The 13,479-nt window shown below is 41.2% G+C and overlaps 2 non-coding genes across 2 annotated transcripts; both read left to right on the forward strand.

The window, feature by feature from the left end:
* TRNAR-CCU lies at positions 1-73 on the forward strand. The gene has a single exon. It is a non-coding gene; the product is annotated as a tRNA-Arg (tRNA).
* Positions 74-12,740: 12,667 nt separating this feature from the next.
* TRNAR-CCU lies at positions 12,741-12,813 on the forward strand. Its single transcript has one exon. It is a non-coding gene; the product is annotated as a tRNA-Arg (tRNA).
* Positions 12,814-13,479: the final 666 nt, after the last annotated feature.

The raw sequence follows: 13,479 nt of genomic DNA on the forward strand, positions 1-13,479 counted from the left end.
GCGCCTGTAGCTCAGTGGATAGAGCGTCTGTTTCCTAAACAGAAGGCCGTAGGTTAGACCCCTACCCGGCGCGAGCGTCTTCTTACACAGTCATCGTTTTCTAATTATAACCATACATTTATTTTTTGTTTCACATTCAAAGGGGCTGTGTTCTTCTTCTTCTTCGAAAAGGACCCTCGAACGCTAGGATGTGAGGCCACTCAAAAGTTCTTATTCCAGTTAAAGTGTTGAGCAAACCTTTCGCTAACCTTTAGGCAACAAAGTTACGTTTTAGTCGTCGCTGAAACGCACACGAAAACCGCTCCGAAGAATCCGAAACTCAATTGGAGCATTATGGTTGGAGACGATGCTCAGGGCTACTCTACACATCATCTGACCTCGGCAATTGCACCACGATCACGAATAGTCAGTCATCAGCGCCACCTTCTTTTGAAATTCAGAGGTATGTTCGTGCTCCACGGTCATAATTCTACACCAGCAGTAGTGACCAGGAGCTTGTGCTGCCCACACAGGTCAACCAAATATATCCTGGAAACTGTGGCTTGACGAAAGGTAGGCAGTCACCACGGCCCCCGTCCATGGACTTCATATCAAGTCAATTTTGTTTATGTGCCATGGACACGAAAGGTAATTACCGGGTGGCTGCGGTTGAACGGCGAGCGGCGCCCCCATGCCCCCCACCAAATCCCTTCTTTTTGTTAACATATGTAGATCAGATTAAGATATGTAGAGTAGTGGGCGTGTGTGCCGCCACAAGAGGTTTGTTACTTACAGCTTTTTATCCAATCATAATAAGTAACTCACAATTTCGATCGCAAACCAGCAAGCTCACATGCACATGCTGGGTGAGCCGTAGACGAAGACGACCCGGGAATAATTAACAGTCTCCCTACTTGCTTAGCCTTTGCTTTTGTTAGCCTTTAGGCACCATCAAAATTGTTCCATGGATGGTTCGATCCGTGTGCTTTTTGTTGTTGTGCTGAGTGGGCGAGAACCGCGCGACTTCTTTACAGAGATCTGTACACGGTTCGAGGATACATCGAGAGATATTTTTTTCCCTACATGGGTGACAGCAGAATCTAAGGATTGAACCACCACTTCATTCTAGGCCTTCTATAATTGCTCATAATTGATATAATTGATATGTAATTCGTCTTTTTATTTTCATTTTGAGATATTTAAGACGTTTAAACGATTGTGTTCATCTTAGCTATGCAAGAGTCAGGTGTAATTACTTGTCAAAATAATAAAGCGGCCATTATTAAAAGAAAATATATAGGAGAATAGTCAAGCTGCATCCGGCTTTGCGTGGAGCGCGCGAGTTCAGCTTGCCGTCATTGTTCATATTCGCTTCGTCGTCTAGTACACGGCTACTAATCGACTCTCTGTGCACCAATGGAAGAAGGAGAGGATCAAACAAATTAATTCCATTCCTTCTCAGATTCATGTTCCCTCTGCTCCTCGCCGCGCTGCGAGTTTCGGCTCTAGGGATGATCGTTTCGCTTCTCCGTTTTTTTCCGCTAATCCCTAGCACCAGCGGACGATGCGATTATTCCCCCTGAAAGCATAGTTTTTTTCTTACCAGCGGACGTAGCCATCGGGGAATGAAATGTTCGGCGGCGAAATGTGGTGACCTCAATCCGCCGGTCGTGTTGCTCTTTCTCTCACTCTCTGGACTCACATTATTTTTCGATCGAGAAAAAGTAACAGACTAGTAAGATTTCTCTTGTCCAATTTGGTTGGAATTGCATGCTCCACCATTTCAATTAAAAGACACACATCTTAGAGAAAGGTACTAGTATGAAATTCGCAACAAAAAAAGAGAAGATACTAGTATGTGATTATAATCATTATATTGAACTCTTTCCCTCGCGCGTCGCTGGAGGTGGATATTTTTAGAAAGGGCCGCATGTGACCCACAAAAAGTTCTAAATACATACCCAGGCATGCATGTCACACAAAAGGAATATGATTCCTGTGCAACTGTTATGCACACACATGTTCATGGCTATTATACAAGGGAAAAATTTGACCGAGAAACTAGCAGCGAAAAGAAGCGTGAGCTAAACAACTCGTGCATTCAACACTCTCTAACAAGTTACACCTATATATTTGATAGTCTTTTACTCTAGAAACTTCTAGCAAAGTATTTGTGTTTTACTCTACACTGAATTTATATGTATCTAATATCATGATGGAGGACACATATAAATGCCCTATAGTACATTAAAAATAATAAAATAAATCTATTTGTTTGGTAAACAATAGATGTATGGTTAGATTCCAATCCTCCGAGCCATGGTAATTGCAAAACAGTGGAACGAACATTGCTTAGAGCAAATTCTTCTAATTCATGAGTAATATAATAAATTAGATACATTATAACACAACAAGAATTATATATTAATTTTCAAAGTAATGAAAACTCTTGGTTCCTTGGATTATGCTCAAATCCATTGTAACCAGAAATAAGAATCCAAATTATACTAACTAAAGAACATGTTTTTGTGAATAAATGCAACCAAGTTTAGGACTAAAAGTGAATTCAGAATAGAGGTATCTTTATAAACGTGGACTTGATTAATACATCAAAAAGTGATAATTATTAGTCATGACTAAATAAAAAGGTTTAGTGCAAATAGTTGAATTGTAGTAGGTACAGAAGTCAAATAGATTCTACATTCAAAAATATGATGCAAAATTACACATAGGAAATTTGGTGTGCATAATTGTTTTTTTATTTTCTATAGGAAAACCGGTGTTAGTGATGGAAATGTACATCAAGGATGTAGTATTAAGCTAGGTGTTACTATTCAATGACAATGGTTTTGTCGATTCAGTACTCAAAATGAATATTAGAACCACAAGTAGTTCTATAATGGAAGAAGTGGCAAGTAAGTAATTTTTTTTGTTGCAATCTCATTTGTATTGCGGGTCCTGTTTGTATATCGCTGCGCTAATTAATCAATGAACTGCCTAGGCGCTTCGAAGCCTTTCCCTGGTTACCAAAAAAAACAAAATTGTAAATGTTATGCCAACGTATACATCAAGGATTCAAGGGAAGTATAAAATTGTTATCTGCAAGTGGTACAACAATAAAATTGCTCTATGTACAATGATCTCGAGTAAACTTTCGATTGATTTCTTTGGTTTGTTGATAAATTATGGCGCCGGGTTTTGTGACGTGAGTTTTTCTTCCATGAGAACCAAAATTGGCTACTCTAGTTGGTTGTGGGATCCCAAAACATATGGACATGAGTAGAAAGAGTGCAAAAAATTAGATGTATTGACATAATAACTAATGTAGGAATCAAAGATTCAAGAGCGCCATGGAATCTTTGTTGTTGCAAAGCACACAAAATTATAAATAGTTCTTAAATATTAGGTTTAAACGTAGTTGTCATAGAATTAAACAACCCTAAATCTCTCAAGGTCACACCTCATGGAATTTAATTATTTAGAATCACATGTAAAGAAAAACCCATGAATTACAAACTTACAAATGGAAATAAGATGTCTGAGAATACATTTTTTCTATTTTCCGAATGATTAATTATCAAGTAAGCGAAAGGTATGTATATGTGACTAGAGGGGGGTGAACATGAGCTAGCGTTTTTTTTTAGTATTTTTCAATTTTTAGGCTTATGTAAAAATGATAAATGTGATTAATGCAAGATGGACATCCTGAAGTAAACAAGCACAAGCATAATCGACAAGAATAAGTAATAAGAAGTAGCAAGGTGAAGGAATGAGGTAACCATCGAGGAGATGCGAGATTTGTTTCCCGTATTTCGTTTCTTTTTAGAGATGTACGTCTATGTTGGAGAGGGTGATGCCACAAAGGCTACCCATGGCACAAAGGTCTCATCTTCTTCTCCGGTGAACCTACCACAAAGGTGAATCCAACACTAAGCGGTGTCGGTCGAGGTGGCTACAAAACCTTCACACGATATTTGGAGGTCCCTGTATATGTTGATTGGACTACCGTTGACATAAGTGATCGAACATATTTGGTTATTGCTCCAATGTCTGACATTCAAATGGAAACTATGTTTGGTATTCTTGTAGATGAGAAAGACAAGGAAAAGGAGAAAGATGAAGCTGCAGATGATGGTAACAGATAATCAAGGACTACAAATGCAGATGCTGATGCAGATATAGATTCAGAGTTGATGCATGATGCTCCAGTTGAAGTGGGTGATGGACATGATGATGAGCTTATTTGTGTTTATGACAAAGAAAATCCAGTTATTGAAGTAGGTAGATTGTTTCCAAGCATGGATGAGTTTAGGATTGTTTCAGGACTTATGCAGTCAAACATGACTTTGAAACCAAGACTTTGTGGATAGATACAAAGAAATTCTATACCAAGTGCAAAGGTTTTGATGGTGGTTCTATGCCATGAAAGTGTATATATAAGCTAGACGTCAACCTGATGGAAGGACAATAAGGGTGAATCAAATTCCAAAAGCAGCCAAGACACCAAACACCACTGCAAAGAAACTGAAAGTAGACCTGGAAAAGGATTACCCAATCCAGTTGAAATATACTACAGTCTGGAAGGCAAAGCAAAAGAGTTATGAAACAATTATTTGGTGACTGGGCAAATACATTTAGAATGCTTTATAGCTTCAAAGCAGAAGTGGATAAAGGGTGTCCTGACAGTGTTGTTGAGATAGATACTGAGGCGACACCAGATGGGAAAGTGTATTTCTCCAAATTCTTCATGGCTTTAAAGCCTTGCATTGATGGCTTCAAAGCAGGCCGTGGTCCATTTGAGTTAAGATTCATCTTTTTTGACTGGCAAGTGGAATGGTCAACTTGCAGCTTGCAATGCTCTAGATGGACACAATTGGATGTACCATGTAGCTATTGGCTTGTTTCAGTCTGAGACAGAGGCTTCATGGACATGGTTCATGATGCAATTGAAAAGAAGCATTGGTCCAGTGTCCCCTTGGCAGTCCACACTGACGCATGTAAAGGGCTAGAAAATGCAGTGAAGAATGTTTTCCCCATGCTGAGCAGAGAGAGTGCTTTGGTCATATGTGGATGAATGTGATCAAAAAATTCAGAGGAGATGCATTTGGCCGCCTGTGGCCAGCAGCAAGAGCATACAAACTTAGTACACAGGAGTATCATCTGAATAAGATAAAATAAGCAAGCACTGAGTTTGGCCCTTGTATGGAGACATACCATTCTCTTTTGTGGTACAGGTCAGGATTTAACACTGCCATCAAGTGTGATCATATCAAAAACAATTTGGCAGAAAGTTTTAACAGCAGGATAAAGGATTTGAAGGACTTGCCTGTCCATGACATGGTTGAACAAATTAGAATTATGATCATGAGGTTATGATAATTGAGAGAAGGGATTGATGATAAGCTGCAAGGGCAGGATAAACTGCCCGCTGTAGTGCAGCAGGTAGTCAACAGGAGGAGAGGGCTTGCACACTGTGTTGTGAAATCTTCATTGCATGGTGGTGAAGTTAGAGACACATAGACTACCAGAAGGCATGTTGTTGGCACTGAATGCAGTTGCCTTGAGTGGCAACACACCGGAAAACCTTGTGAACATGCCATCATTTTTTTGGCACCCAAACCCAAGCTAAATATGCACCCATATTTGCATGAATATTATTCGGTTCAAAAATTCAGAGCTGCAGATGCACAACCAATTCCACCACTTACAGATCCGTCTCAGTGGCCTGAAGTGGACATAGAATTCTCCTTGTACGCTCCTTTGACAAGAAGGAAGGCTGGCAGGACTAAACAGAGTAGATATAAGGCTTGGTTTGAAAAAGGTGGGAGCAGTAAGAAGGGGAAGAAAGATGAAAAGAAAGAAGCCAAGCCAAAAAGGCCCTAAAAAGGTAACAAAAATAGATGCAAGGGTTGTGAAGAACTTGGACACCGAGCTGGATCACCCAAGTGTAGATACACTGAGCCAAAGGGGTAAGTATGTTCTAATTCATCCAAAATTTCCGTTTTTGCACTCACTAACCATATGTCATGAATTGTTTTTCAGGAAGAAACATATGTTTCAGCCTCCTGTAACTGAACCACTTTGTCCAGCCAAAAAGGCAAGAATTGGGGGTGTAGAAAGAAGAGGAGTGTGCTCACTGTGTTTGGCTCTGTGCAACCTGGAGCAGTTTTGGAAGAACAGCGTCCTGTTTTGTAGAATGTCCAAATTGATGCTGGTTTGGAGTCCGTCCAAATTGATGATGTTTTGGAGGATGTGCAAACTGAAGCTGTTTTCGAGGATGTGCAAACTGAATCTGTTTTCGAGGATGTGCAAACTGAAGATCTTTTGGACCAAGTGGAAACTGATGATGTTTTGGACCAAGTGCAAACTGAAGCTGCTTTAGAGCATGTTGTCCATCCTGAAATTCCGCCTCCAAGTCGTGTTGTATGTTTTGGAAGGCCTACTAAAAGTTATGCAAACAAAAAAAGGAGCATGAATGATATTCTTGGTATAAAACCAAAAACAAGCAAAAGCAAGCCAAAGAAGAAATCAAAAAGCCAAGAATAAGTGATGTATTGTATTGTTACTTTGATTCTTGAAAACTTGTGTGATTTGTAATTTGTATTATGAATATTTCAAACACAAATTTGAACCAAATTCAAATTTGAAATTTGGCATTCCTGAATAATTGATGTTGCAATGCTATTTGATTGTTCTGCATCACTACTTTTTTGTAACTTGTTCATTTTCTGGAGTAAACTCATTTTCCCCATTTTCAAGAATGTCCTCTAAGATGTGTTCAAAAACGGATTCGGGGTGGGGGTAAACGATCCTATTCCTAAGAACTTTTTTTCAACCTTGTCTAAATCAACTTATATTTTAGGAATCAGTAGTACATGACATAAGAAGACTATGTGAGTTGGTTTACATTTTTCTGATTTTTTTAAATTTTATATCCTCATTTCAAATTTGGTCAAACTTAGGCTGAACTCAGGTTTGACCATGATTTGAACAAGTGTGAAACATGAAAATGGAAAACTAAGTCTGGATCCTTCTTACTTACTCCAAAATGAAGCTATTCCCCAATTTTGTTCAATTTCATGATTCAAAGTTCTAACCCTACACCCTAACCCTAAACCCTAATCCCTAAACCCTAAGCCCTACACCCTAAGCCCTAACCCTAACCCTAACCCTAAGCCCTAGCCCTAACCCTAAACCCTAACACTAACCCTAACCCTAACCCTAACCCTAAACCCTAACTAAGATTTGAACAAGTTTAAAATATGAAAATGGAAAATAAACCTGGATCCTTCTTACTTAATTCACTAAGCCTCAACTTCCTCGCCCCAGGTAAATAAATAGTGCACCTCAACTTCCTCGTCTTCTTCATCTTCCAAAAGGCTAGCCACCATGTCGTACCACCCACCCTTCAGCAGCAGCTCCGACGAGGTGAGTGACGAGGACAACCACCCCGACAGACGCCATTGGTATGAGCGGTCGCCGCTGAAGAAGAGAGCCCGACGCGGGCGAGACGGGCAGGGTGGACGCGGGCAACGCACGGGCGGACGCACCGACTATAGCTCCGACTCTGACTCCCCCAAGGATTCAACCGACGTGTTCGTCCACAACCCCGACCCGAACGACGTCGTCATCCCCCGCACCGAGGCATGGTGGTAGCAGCAGTACCGCCTGGAGGTTCGTCAAGAAGCTCTTGACGCGCGGCAGGAGGCGCTGAAGGAGAGGCGCGCCGAGGCGCAGCGGTGCCGGGACACGGAGGCTCGCATCGCGGCACAGACCCGGGAGGAGGGTTATTCCGCGTTCGACGCGGCCCAGAGGGCGGCGAGGAGGGAGGACTGGATCGCAGTGGGGTGGAAGCCACCGGCGGGGCAGTAGGCCAGCCTCCCGACGGCGAGGATGGCCGCCAGATCGACGCCAACTAGGCTAGGGTTTGAGGTGGGGCTAGCCCGGTAGTATTTTTATATTTTTAATGTGTTTTCTCTATGTGTAAAAAAGGCTACAATGTACGTGTTCGTGTCGTGACACGACACTAAATATCGTAATGCTACTATTATGAGCATTTTAATATTTTTTTATCTATTTTAATGCATTTTTATCTATTTCATTGTTTTATGACAAATTTAAATGCTCAGTACTACTCCCTCCGTTTCTAAATATAGGGTGTATAGTTTTTGGCACGGAAATTAAGAAACGCACATTGAGGACATCTTACACGAGTTTTAGGCAAGATTACCCCTAAATTATTACTTTGACAAAATAGAGGAGTTTGCATGAGCTAAGTCCAACTGAGTGGTTCTACGCAATACACCTTATATTTTGGAGCTTTTTTCGGAAAAATATACATCAAGGAACGGAGGGAGTACTACCTTCCACTAAATTAAAACACTTATAAAAATACTCAGTAATATTACAAATTCATATTTAAATTCAAATTCAAATTCAAATTTGAACCACTATTACAACCATTTATAAGAAGCGATCGTATTGGGCCTGGCCTTTCCTAGAACCTTTGTCGGTTTTTTTTCATTTAACTAAACTTTGCAAACCCTTCACGAGCGACCTGAACAACATGGTAGTTTTTCCAAATTGTTGTTGCATTTTATTGAACACTGATTATAAAACATAAGATCCATCTCATTACTATTACAAAGCATGGAAATTGTTAAGTGAACACTGATTGCTTTGTCTAACGGCTAATGATCAAGAGATAGACAAAGCTGAAGTAATTACACAAAAATAAAATAGCCCGGCCATCAAATTATTCTGCTTTTTCAAATTGACAAGTTTCACTAGCTGCTTGTTGATCTTATTCAACTCCTTCACCGCCATCTCTTCTGCAACCCCTTCCGATTTCCCCACCGTAGCAGCAGATTCCAATTGCTCCACCGCCGACGGCAAATTGAACCCCAGGGTTGCGCCCTCCATCTCAATCCTCCTGATGTACTCATCAATCCACTCAAAATGCGTGCATTTTGCCAGATCCTGAAAAAAGAAAAAAATTAACCCTAATTCCCAAATCGGATGTTTCCCGTGGTGAGGTGAATAAGCTGTGGGTCCCGCGGTGAGGTGGACAAGAGGTAGGTTCCGCGCTCGGAGGTGTCCTATGCTGATGTGGATAAGTTGTAGGTCCCGCTCAGTCCATGTGATTTGTGTTGATAACCTGTCTACTGCTATTTAAGAGAAGTGTCGCATGCTAGCTATTTGTATCGTCACGAGCATCGCATGGTGGCTATTCCTACGAACAACGTCGTTTTCTTTCCAATAGCGAAAAAAACGTCGCACTGGAGCTATTTGCCCAAAAACAAGGTTGTAGCGTCCACTACCCAGCGACTCAAGTACTACTGAACCAATGGACGCCGGTGCTTAAACACAGCTTCAGAATTTGCTCTGGGCTCCATGGCTGCCATGATAAAAGAACAAACGAGAGAAGAACTAAACAAAACAATGTGTTTGGACTATCTGCATGGAAGGAGGACGTTGGCCCCGCTTTTGTCTCTGCCACGCAAGGAGAATCATTCCATGGATAACAACATATTGAGAGAGAGAGACAGAGAGAGGCGGTAGTAGCGCGGTAGTAGCGTAATACAACTAAATCAAAGGGGTCCAGAAAACATTAGTGGATATGAAAAGAACAATATAATTGTGCGTGGAACAAAGCGACTCAAAAGAAAGAGGTGCAAAGAGTAAACAAACCTACGTGGAGCATTTTATTAATAGAAATAACGAATGATACATTTAATTACTCCTATGTGGATTACATTTTAGAAAGAAAAAAGATATTTAGCCGGCAGGTGTAAAGGTCTGTTTCGAGGAGGTATAAAGGTCTGCTTAGAGTGCTTGGGGATCTCTGAAATTGCTTCTGGAAAGGACCATGCCCACAACAAGTATAATCATGCAACAATGTTAGTGATTAATGGTACTAAATCTCCTTTCGAGATGGCCGGTACAGTATCTAGTAGACGCACCTATGTTAGATTTTGTTGGAAAATAAGTGTTTTCCTCTCTATGAATAATAAGTGAAGTAGTTTGCCCATCACCTGTGATTAGAGTACTTCACCTAATTGTCTATCCGAGTGGGCAAGCAGCAATGGAAGATATTATCATATTATCAAAGTATCAGGTTAGATTTCGACCATAATAGAGTTATTATACCTTAGTCTTCCGACCTATGGATAATATGTTCTCGTTGTTAAGAATAGCCAAAATGTAACCAATTAATGGTAATCAAGTCTACATATTTTTTACATTTTAGTCTCTGGCGAATATTTCCTGCCTCTTCGAACAATTGCAAATTTCGTGATGATGATACAATACACCCGTTTATCAGTGCATATACTTTGGCAGCGTACGTGTGTCTAGGTGTGCATTAATGATTGCTAAATAATCTTATGGAGCCGTATGTAAAATTCGGATGTTTAATTCAGGGTGTGCAGTACAAGTATCATCTCAGTTCTAGTCAGTCTGTCATTTCAGCCAGCCGGAACCAGGTGAGGTCCATGACTTTGACAAGCCAACATTCAGCGTTCACCATGTAGAATTACTTAGTGGCACCTAGGTTCAACATGATCTGATTACTGTAGTGCCTCAAAATTTGTATTTCAAAAACTTTAAAATTCGAAACAAAATTTTCGCATTTAGAGGATGCATCAATATGTATGTGCGTGCCAATTTTTATACCCAATTTCAGATAAATAGTCTAAAGGAAACTCCACACTCATGAACTTTTTGTAACTTAGTAGTCGAAAAACTATGTAACTTGCTTCTACAGTACTAAATTTAATCAGGTTTCGAAATACCTAGACTCCAGAATTTCCTTTATTCACCATGCGCATGAACAGGCCCTAGCAAGGCAGGCTCAACTATACTTGGCCATGAGCAGCCCGGCCTGGTCGGCCCAGTCCGGCCCAAAATTCCTGGGCCAAGCCCGATGCGACCATGCTTCTGGCCGGACCTGGGCCTGATTTTTTGGCCCGGTGGTTCGGATGGGCCAGGCCTGGGCCTTGATTTTGTGCGATTTAGTGAACCGGCCCAGCCCGAGGCCCGATGGGATTTCTATGTGATAGCCGGGCCTGGGCCTATTTTTTGGCCTGACGGTCGGGCCGGCCCGGGCTTGGGCCGAGATTTTCCGCGTCAGGCTTTGGTCGGCTCGGCCCGGCCCGAGAAATGCTCAGGTATAGGCTCAACACACATATTATATTGAGCCAGTGAGGAAAGTTGAAGCAATGATGCTCCTTTGAAGATGGAGCCTAGGCTTTAACCAACTCCGTGATGGTGCTTCCCATTTCCTCGATTGGCCGGGCCATTTTCTCTCGCCGTCGCTGTAGCTTCATCCGGTTGTGACTTCAGTGCAGCAAAACTGGCAGTGGCAGGGCCCTACTCTGGGAAAACATTGTCATGAACATGTGTAAAAAGAGCTAAAACTATCATTGCTTATCCCTCTAATCTCCGCACTGATGGGGTTGGGAGAGGGGGTCATGAATCAGCTCCTCCATAATGCAGTACTTGCATTAATAAAATCACCAATCAGTGTGGTATGGATGCATGATCAAGACTTTAGAAAAGGGTATTTTACGAGTAGATCACTTTCGTAACCAGTAGTTGGTAGTAGACCATAGCGAAAATATCAAACGGAACTTGGATATGTGCGCACCCGGTTTCTCAAAAATTGAAATAAATTTTTGCATGTACATGTTATCTTGATACTTACTCGTGTAAGTTTTCACGGAATAATATGATTATATGTTGCCTATACGAAAATAAAATGATAAAATGTTCAAATGACACTAATGATTGGATTTGTACTGTTCAAAAAAATAGAAATGTCCATTTTCTCATTTTTGTTTAGGTTGTCACATACAATCGTATATTTTCGTGAAAACTTACATGAATAGGTATCAAGATAATATACACACACATAAATTTTCTAAGTTTTTCCAAAACTTTGAAATAGCATTTTTTAAAATTTTCATAATCGGGTGCACGCCTACCTAGGTTCACCTAGATCATAGTCCTAAGCTACAATGCTAGTGAAAGGACCATACGACTGACGTGTTGAGACCAGGGTGATCATCTCTAAATAAAAGGCAGATCAAATAAACCAAGTAACAACCTTGTCTGTCTATATATTTAGTCGAAATCTTCAATCAATATATGAATATGATTTTTTCCAATGTTGCAAACAGTAACTTAGTTACGAATGATGCTTGTCGATATATAATTGGGTGAGCCCGAGATTACAAACAAAATAGCACCAGCTGAAAATCACGAATCCGAGATGAAGAATTTCCGTGGAGGCGATGACAAGGCACACGAACCAACGTAAACCGGAATGAATTTTGGAGAATTATGGTGATAAGATCGGGTATTTAGAAAGGTGTTTTGAGGACAAGTGGGCTCAGTAAAGCGGAGCAAATAAGAGAGGGAGGAGAATTAGGGAGACTTGTTTAGTTGCGGCATCAGATTCTATTCGCTGCCTCTGAAGACCCATATATATCCGTTTCTTAACACGGTTTCCTGGTTGAATTGTTGGGCATGCAAGGCAGATAATTCGATGCGAGTTGCAAAGTGTTACACTGTTACTGGGGTAACACGTATATACATTTCTGAATTAACACATATCTAAGCTTTGGTCGAGGGAATCGGCTGGTGCTGTGCTCAAAGGTGGATGGAATATAATCTGCAAGTATTTTCTGCATTCTGTTAAACCCATCCATTGTGCATGTACGCTGCTGATAATTAGGATGTATTTTAAATTGTAACACATGGCGCCTGTAGCTCAGAGGATAGAGCGTCCGTTTCCTAAGCGGAAGGCCGTAGGTTCGACCCCTACCTGGCGCGTCTTAAAACTCAGATATGGCTGATTCGAAACGAGTTGAGTGCTATTTTTTCACCCTCAGTCCCCGGACAGTTTTTTTTTTTCTTGAAAAGGATATTCAAATAATGCAGCAGGGGTCCCCTGCCAGGGGATCGGTTAATTCATAAGTTCTCTTATTCCTTGAGACCACTCAAAAGTTCGTGTTCCTATTAGAAATGTTGATCAAAAACATTCCCTGACTTTACGCTAAGTTGAGTTATATATAGTCGTAGATGAAAGGCACACGAAAACAGCTCCTAAGAACCTGAAACTCAATTGGAGTGTTGTGGTTGGAGACGATCCCATGGCTAGTCTACAGTCTACACATCGATCTGGCCTCGATAATTGCACCACGGCAAGAATAGTCAATCATCGCCGCCACCTTTCTATCAAAATTCAGAGCCACGTTGGGGAGATGTGCGAGGTGATTGTTTGTTGATCACGTAGGAGTACGTGTTGATGGGTGGATGGGATTGTAGGCCAGTTCACTCGATTTGCGCGTGAGAGAGTTAAGTTTGTGTGCAGACGTATTCGAGACGCATATTGGAGTGTTCGTTTGTGTCTCCGCGGACAGGCTAGTCACTAAACGTCGAGCCGCTAGTCCTGGGTGCAGATGTATTTTTCAACTGAATGGTTGCAAACAGACGCCC

This window comes from Lolium rigidum, chromosome 4, assembly GCF_022539505.1.
Source record: "Lolium rigidum isolate FL_2022 chromosome 4, APGP_CSIRO_Lrig_0.1, whole genome shotgun sequence".
In the NCBI taxonomy this organism is placed as follows: domain Eukaryota; kingdom Viridiplantae; phylum Streptophyta; class Magnoliopsida; order Poales; family Poaceae; genus Lolium; species Lolium rigidum.